Here is a 6,000-nt window from a genome sequence, read left to right as displayed (position 1 = left end):
TACTTCCAATCCAGCTCCCTACTAATGCGACTGGGAAAGCAGCAGAGGATGGCCCAAGTGCTTGGCCTCCTGTACCTGCTTGGGAGTCTCAGAAGAAGCTCCTGGTTCCTGGCTTCGGATTGGCTCAGCTCTGGCTGCTGCGGCTACTTGGGGAGTAAACCAGCAGATGGAAGACCTCTCTGTCTGTGTCTCTACCTCTCTCTGTAACTCTTTCAAATAAATAAAAGAAACAGTTTTTAAAAAAATAAAGGAGTGTCTAGAATAATCTGGTAAGAAAAACTAAGTCCAAGAAAAAATATATACAGTGATCATTTGTAAAAATAAAAATCAAGACCACTATATGTGTATGTTTCTAAAAATCACTGGAAAAAGTACTGAAAGAAACATCAATCTTTTACCCTCAGTTTTATCTAGAACTGGAATGAGAAACCATTTTCTTTGTGTTCCTCTGTTACTCACTTCTGCTGAAATGAATGCTATTTCCTTCAAAAAAGGGTGGCTAGAAACTGAAATGAAGACATCGTCTCAGAATGTGAACGCTTAACTCTGGAGCAGATGGCAGTGTCCAGGAAAGGAGTCTGACAGTGCTGGAGACGGAACTCACGGGGCAGGACCCTGAGGCAGGGGCAGCTTCAGGGACGTCTCCCGTGTGCAAGTGCTGTGCTGGTGTCCCTGCTGCATGGGGAATGCCAATAAGCAGGGTGGTTCTTCACAAAATTTAGTGGGTTTTTGGGTGTGAAAAATGTGTTTTATAGGAAATCACGGTGACGGGAGATGGATTTTGCCAATACATATTGTTGCTTGTCCAAAGTTAGCAGCCTTGTATCAGTTACTGAACTGTTAGAAATACTGATGACCTAGACACCCCAGTGTCTGGAAGCAGCCGCTATGGCACAAGGCTGATGCTATGCCTGAAACAAGTGAGCAGACAGTTGTTCCTCTGTGATCAAGGGTGATGTGTGCACGGATACAGGCAGCCAGGCTCGGGGAAAGGAGTTGAACAGCTTCTCCTGGGAGGACTGTGGAGAGGTCTTTGCTGGGTTCAGGGCTGAGGGCAGCAGTGACTGTGATGTAGAACTTGGGAGGAGTGGTAGCAGTGTGGAATGGAAGACATCCTGAGAGTGTGGTGGCCTTCAGATTTGCAGTCAAACCTGTCTGCCACCTCTTTCATGAAAGTGTCCCCGGTCTCCTGTTTTGAGATTACTCCTCTGGTTTTATTCCTTTCATGGTATTTCCTTCTTTTGTTTTTGCATTATCAGAACCTGCTACACTATCTCGAGGTACTGTGCATCTGTGTACACCCGAAGTGCTTCCCAAATGTCCAACTGATTGATGCAGAAAAAAAATTTTTAAAGATTTATTTGTTTATGTGAAAGTCAGAGTTACAGAGAGAGAGGAGGGGCAGAGAGAGAACAGAGGTCTTCATCTGCTGGTTCACTCCCCAATTGGCACAACAACCAGAGCTGAGCTGATCTGAAGCCAGGAGTTTCTTCTGGGTCTTCCACGTGGGTGCAGGGACCCAAGGACCTGGGCCATCTTCTGCTTTCCCAGGCCATAGCAGAGAGCTGGATCAGAAGTGGAGCAGCTGGGACTCGAACCAGCACCCATATGGGATGCCGGCATTGCAGGCTGGGGCTTTAACTCACTACACCACAGCGCCGGCCCCTGATGCAGAAAAATTTTTTTAAATATTTTATTTATTTATTTGAGAGGTAGAGTTACAGACAGAGAGGGAGACAGAGAGGTCTTCCATCCGCTGGGTCACTCCCCAAATGGCTGCAATGGCCAGAGCTGAGCAGATCTGAAGCCAGGAGCCAGGAGATTCTTCGGGGTCTCCCATATCAGTGCAAGGGCCCTAAGAGTCAGGCCATCTACTGCTTTCCTAGGCTATACCAAAGAGCTGGATTGGAAGAAGAGCAGCTGGGACATGAACCAGTGCCCATATGGGATGCAGGCACTGCAGGCAGAGACAGCCTACTGTGCAACAGCGTTGGCCCCACAGAAATAAATTTAATTCTACAGAGATAACAGCTGGACAGTATTACCCGGATTAAAACATACTTCACAGTGTGAAGATCAAATAAACTGCTGGCAGGGCTGGTGTTGTGGTGTAGTGGGTAAAGCCTGTGGTGCCAGCATTCCATTTGGACACCAGTTCAAGCCCTGGATGCTCCTCTTCCAATCTAAATCTCTGCTATGACCTGGGAAAGCAGTAGAAGATGTCCCAAGTCCTTGGGGTCCTGCACCTGCTTGGGAGATATGGAAGAAGCTTCTGGCTCCTGGCTTCAGACTAGATTAGCCCTGACCATTGTGTCCATTTGGGAAGTGAACCAGTGCATGGAAGACTCTCTCTCTCTCTCTCAGCCTTTCAAATAAGTAAATAAATCTAAAAAAAACAAAAACAAAAACAAGAAAAAAACTGGCTTTAAAAAATTCTTGTTAACCAACTTTTCCTTATAGCATTAATGTTTCATTCCCTACATGAGTATTGTCTATTTGGCCACGTTTTGCTTGAGTCTTACACTGTACACTCTGTGAATTCAAACACTTTCAATGCTTTAAGAAATGCCAGACATTTCATTAAAATCAGAACTTCTTGTTATGCACAAAAAAAAAAAAAAAAAAAAAAAAAGAAAAGAAAAAAGAAAAATCAGCAACAACTTGCTGATTTCTAAGGACCTCCATAAGTCTTAAGTGACAGGTCGGTTTTGGAACATTCGCCACTAGGTCGCTGTCTGTGTACCAGAGCTTCCTCTCCATGTGTTTTTCTCCTGAGTCTCGTGCGTCATGTTCTGTGGTTATAATCCAATCGACAACGATGGTGGGCACATCAGCCTCACTCGCCTGCTTACAGTCCATCTTTTGCGTATGTACCGCTAGCGTACTGTGAATTTTACCCTCCTGAATTGTCAGGGTGCAGCCATGGAAATGCTCGTGCCCAGGTCGTGGTCTTCCCTGGGAGACGAGAGGCCGTCCCCAGCCGCGGCTTCCTGCTTGGGACAGGCCGAGGAGGGACAGTCCTGGCCACCTCGCGGCACGGTCACGAGCGAGCAGCAGCGACGTCTGGCCCCTCTGTGTCCATCTACGGCGTGCACGTGTTCGAAACCTCACACTGTGCTCCAGTCACTACCGCCAGCCAGAAGCGGAAGCCGTCATTTTCGGAGAGCACTTTGCCGCCCCGCGCTCGCAGAACGCCTCGGAGGCCGGCCGGCGTGAACACGACCTGCCGGAAGCTGAGGGGCCAGCGCGGTCCCTCGCCGCGGGCGAGCCCGCTCCCACGGGCGCGGCCTGGCGCTCGGCCCTGGGCCCTGGCCGGCTCGCCTCACGACGCCTGAGGGCCAGCGCGGTCCCTCGCCGCGGGCGAGCCCGCTCCCACGGACGCGGCCTGGCGCTCGGCCCTGGGCCCTGGCCGGCTCGCCTCACGACGCCCCCGGCCGCGTCTCGGTGCGGGGCCCCGCACAAGGCCCGGCCCGCTGGGGACGCGGGTGCCATCGGCCCGCGCCTCCGATGGCCGCCCGTGCACACTCCTCACACCCCGTGACCCCCACAGAGGGCAGAGCCGGCGGGCCGCCGCCGCAGAGCCGCCTGCCCGAGACCACCGGGCAGGGCAGGCCCGGTCCCGCAGAGCGCACGCGCACAGCCAGGCTCGGCGCGCGGCGGGGCGGCGGGCTGGGAGCGCATTTCCCAGAAGCCCTCGCCGCCGGCTCCCTCCCGCTCGCGGACGCACGGCGTGGCCCCGCCCACCGCGCCCCGCAGCCCGCGGCGGGTTGTCGGCGCCCCCCGGCGGCCGCGCCGAGCGCTGCGGGCTGTGGGCCCGGGCGGGCGGGAAGAAGGCTGGGCCGGTCGCCGCCGTCGTCACCGCGGCGCGCCGGCCTGAGGCGGCGCGGAGGGAGGGAGGCGGGAGCGAAGAGGAGGCCCACGCGGCGGGGGAGGGAGCAGCGCAGCGCGGCCCGCTCCCGCCTCGCGCCTCCCTCGGCGGCCCGCGAGCCGGCGCCGTGGCCCCCCGCGTTCGGGAGCTCGGCGGCGCAGGGACGGGCCTCGGTCCCCGCGGCGGGGCCTCGACCTCGGCCTGAGGTAAACGCGGGCGGCCCGGGGTGGGGAGGGCCGGCGCGGGCTGGGAGCGGCCCGGGCGGCCCGAGTTGGGAGTCTCGCGCGGCGGAAAGTTGAGGCTGCGGCCGGGCCCCGCGCCTCGCCGGCCCCGTCCCGGTCCCTCCTCCGTCCGGTCCTCGGCCTCGGCCCGGCCCCGTCCCCGCGGGCAGGCCCCGCTCTCGCCGCCGACACCCGCCCCGCCGCGCCGGCGACGCTGGGGACTTGGCTTTTGTCGCCGGCGCGCGGCCGCTGCGAAGCCAAACTTTACTGCGCGGCGACCTCGGTGCCGCCGGCCGCCCGCCCGCCCGCCCGGGAGGCCGCCGCTGACCGCCGCCGCGGCCGCGTCTCCGGCCTGCGGGCGCCTCCAGCCAGGCGGCGGCGGAGTCGCCCCTCCGGCTCGCCCTTGGTGAGAGCCCGCAGGAGAAAAGTTGCTGGGTCTTTGGGCGGTGGTGTTGTTAACTGGGGGGCAGGAGGAAACGGAGTAGAGAGCTGTCTTCGGGTTTTCTTTTGTTTTATGCGGTCCTGTCAGAGAACCTGGTTGGATTTCTGTCTCGTCTTTGCAATGTGAGTTTTTAAAAAGTTGGTAATTCTTGTTCTAGTTAGCTGCACTTTAGCGGTCATGTGTTTTGGAGCTTGCGAATGTTTTGGCAATCGTTCAGTTTCGCATTCGGATAGCGATTGGGGCGAGCAGGACCTTGAGACTTTGATACGTGTTTAAGATCTCACCGTGGTAGAGTTTGAGTATGGCAAGGGGGCAGGAAACTGTGGAAAGTGTACATTGTTTCCAAATACGCTGCTCGAAGACGTGAAAATCTCAAGGAGTTTTCCCTCCCCTGTAAAATCTTCTTTTGGGAGTGGGGCCGTGGCTAAGATGGAAACTCTGTGGGTTGTTCAGCTTTTCTTGAAGACATGTGCTGTCGGTTGAATCAGTGCAGTTTCAGGCTGCCATTGATTCATCATCAGTAACATCTTTCAGTATGCAGAAAATCCAATATTACATATGTCATTAGCTTAATACTGAACTTTTTAGCAACATCAGGAAGCAAAAGTTGTAAAAACTTAACTAAAGAGAGTAGCAGGCATACAAATAATAGTTATTGAATGTTCATTGTAACTTTTTCAAGCTCTGCCATCATCTGCTCTTATCTAAAGATTTACTTATTTGAAAAGCAGAATGTGTGTGTGAGTGTGTCTTTGTGTGTCATGGGAGGGGGTGTATCTTCCATTTGATAGTTCATGCCCCAATGGCTGCAGCAGCCAGGAGCCTGGAACGCCATGCTGGTCTCCCAAATGGGTGGCAGGGACCCGAGTACTTGGCCATCTTCTGCTGCCTTCCTAGGCAGGTTAACAGGGAACTGGTTTGGAATCAGACTAGCTAGTACTTCAGCCAGCACTCTGGTACAGGATGCCAGTTGCTGGTGTTGCAACTGCTAGCTTCACCTGCACCACAACACTGGCCCCTAACCATGTAAATTGAGTTGTAACCTTGTTCAGTGAAACAGAGAAACTTAAAATGCAGGTTCTTATTTATATCTTCTGTCCCCAGGAGAAGTTTATTAGCCTTGTGCTTTGTCTTGCATCTGAGCAATGCCAATTGTTAACATCACTGGTAAGAGAGAGGTCAGAGTTAAAATATCCAGCAATGAATGTCCTGTTGCTATTCACAGGACTCTTTTTTTTTTTCTTTAAGTTTTAGCTTTATGAATTGCTGCTACTTAGATAAATAAAAATTCAGTATAAAATATGAAGACACCACATTCATCTCTGGCTTGCAAACTAGCTTTGTAAAAAGTTGCAGTGACTGTTACTGATACACAGTCTTGAACATTCAACAGGCTGTGTCCTTTGGTATGATGCATATGTCAGAGCATGTCACTTGTAGTCCTTACCGTAGGCTGCACAGGTTGTGGG

The 6,000-nt window shown here is 53.7% G+C and overlaps 1 protein-coding gene across 5 annotated transcripts in view; it reads left to right on the top strand.

Moving 5' to 3' along the window:
* Positions 1-3,940: 3,940 nt before the first annotated feature.
* Positions 3,941-6,000, top strand: part of SCAF11 (SR-related CTD associated factor 11) — a 72,987-nt gene continuing 70,927 nt past the window's right edge. The window contains exon 1 of one of the 5 annotated variants that reach the window (XM_008259359.4): positions 3,941-4,074. The gene's annotated coding sequence lies outside the window, so the exon portion shown is untranslated. Of the gene's footprint in view, positions 4,075-4,218; positions 4,654-6,000 lie in introns of those variants that run through there. The other 4 variants (XM_051851001.2, XM_051850997.2, XM_051850996.2 and 1 more) reach the window with 4 other exon arrangements.

The sequence above is a fragment of the Oryctolagus cuniculus genome, chromosome 9, assembly GCF_964237555.1.
Source record: "Oryctolagus cuniculus chromosome 9, mOryCun1.1, whole genome shotgun sequence".
NCBI classification, from domain to species: Eukaryota; Metazoa; Chordata; class Mammalia; order Lagomorpha; family Leporidae; genus Oryctolagus; species Oryctolagus cuniculus.
This window is presented reverse-complemented; position numbering and strand designations above follow the sequence as displayed.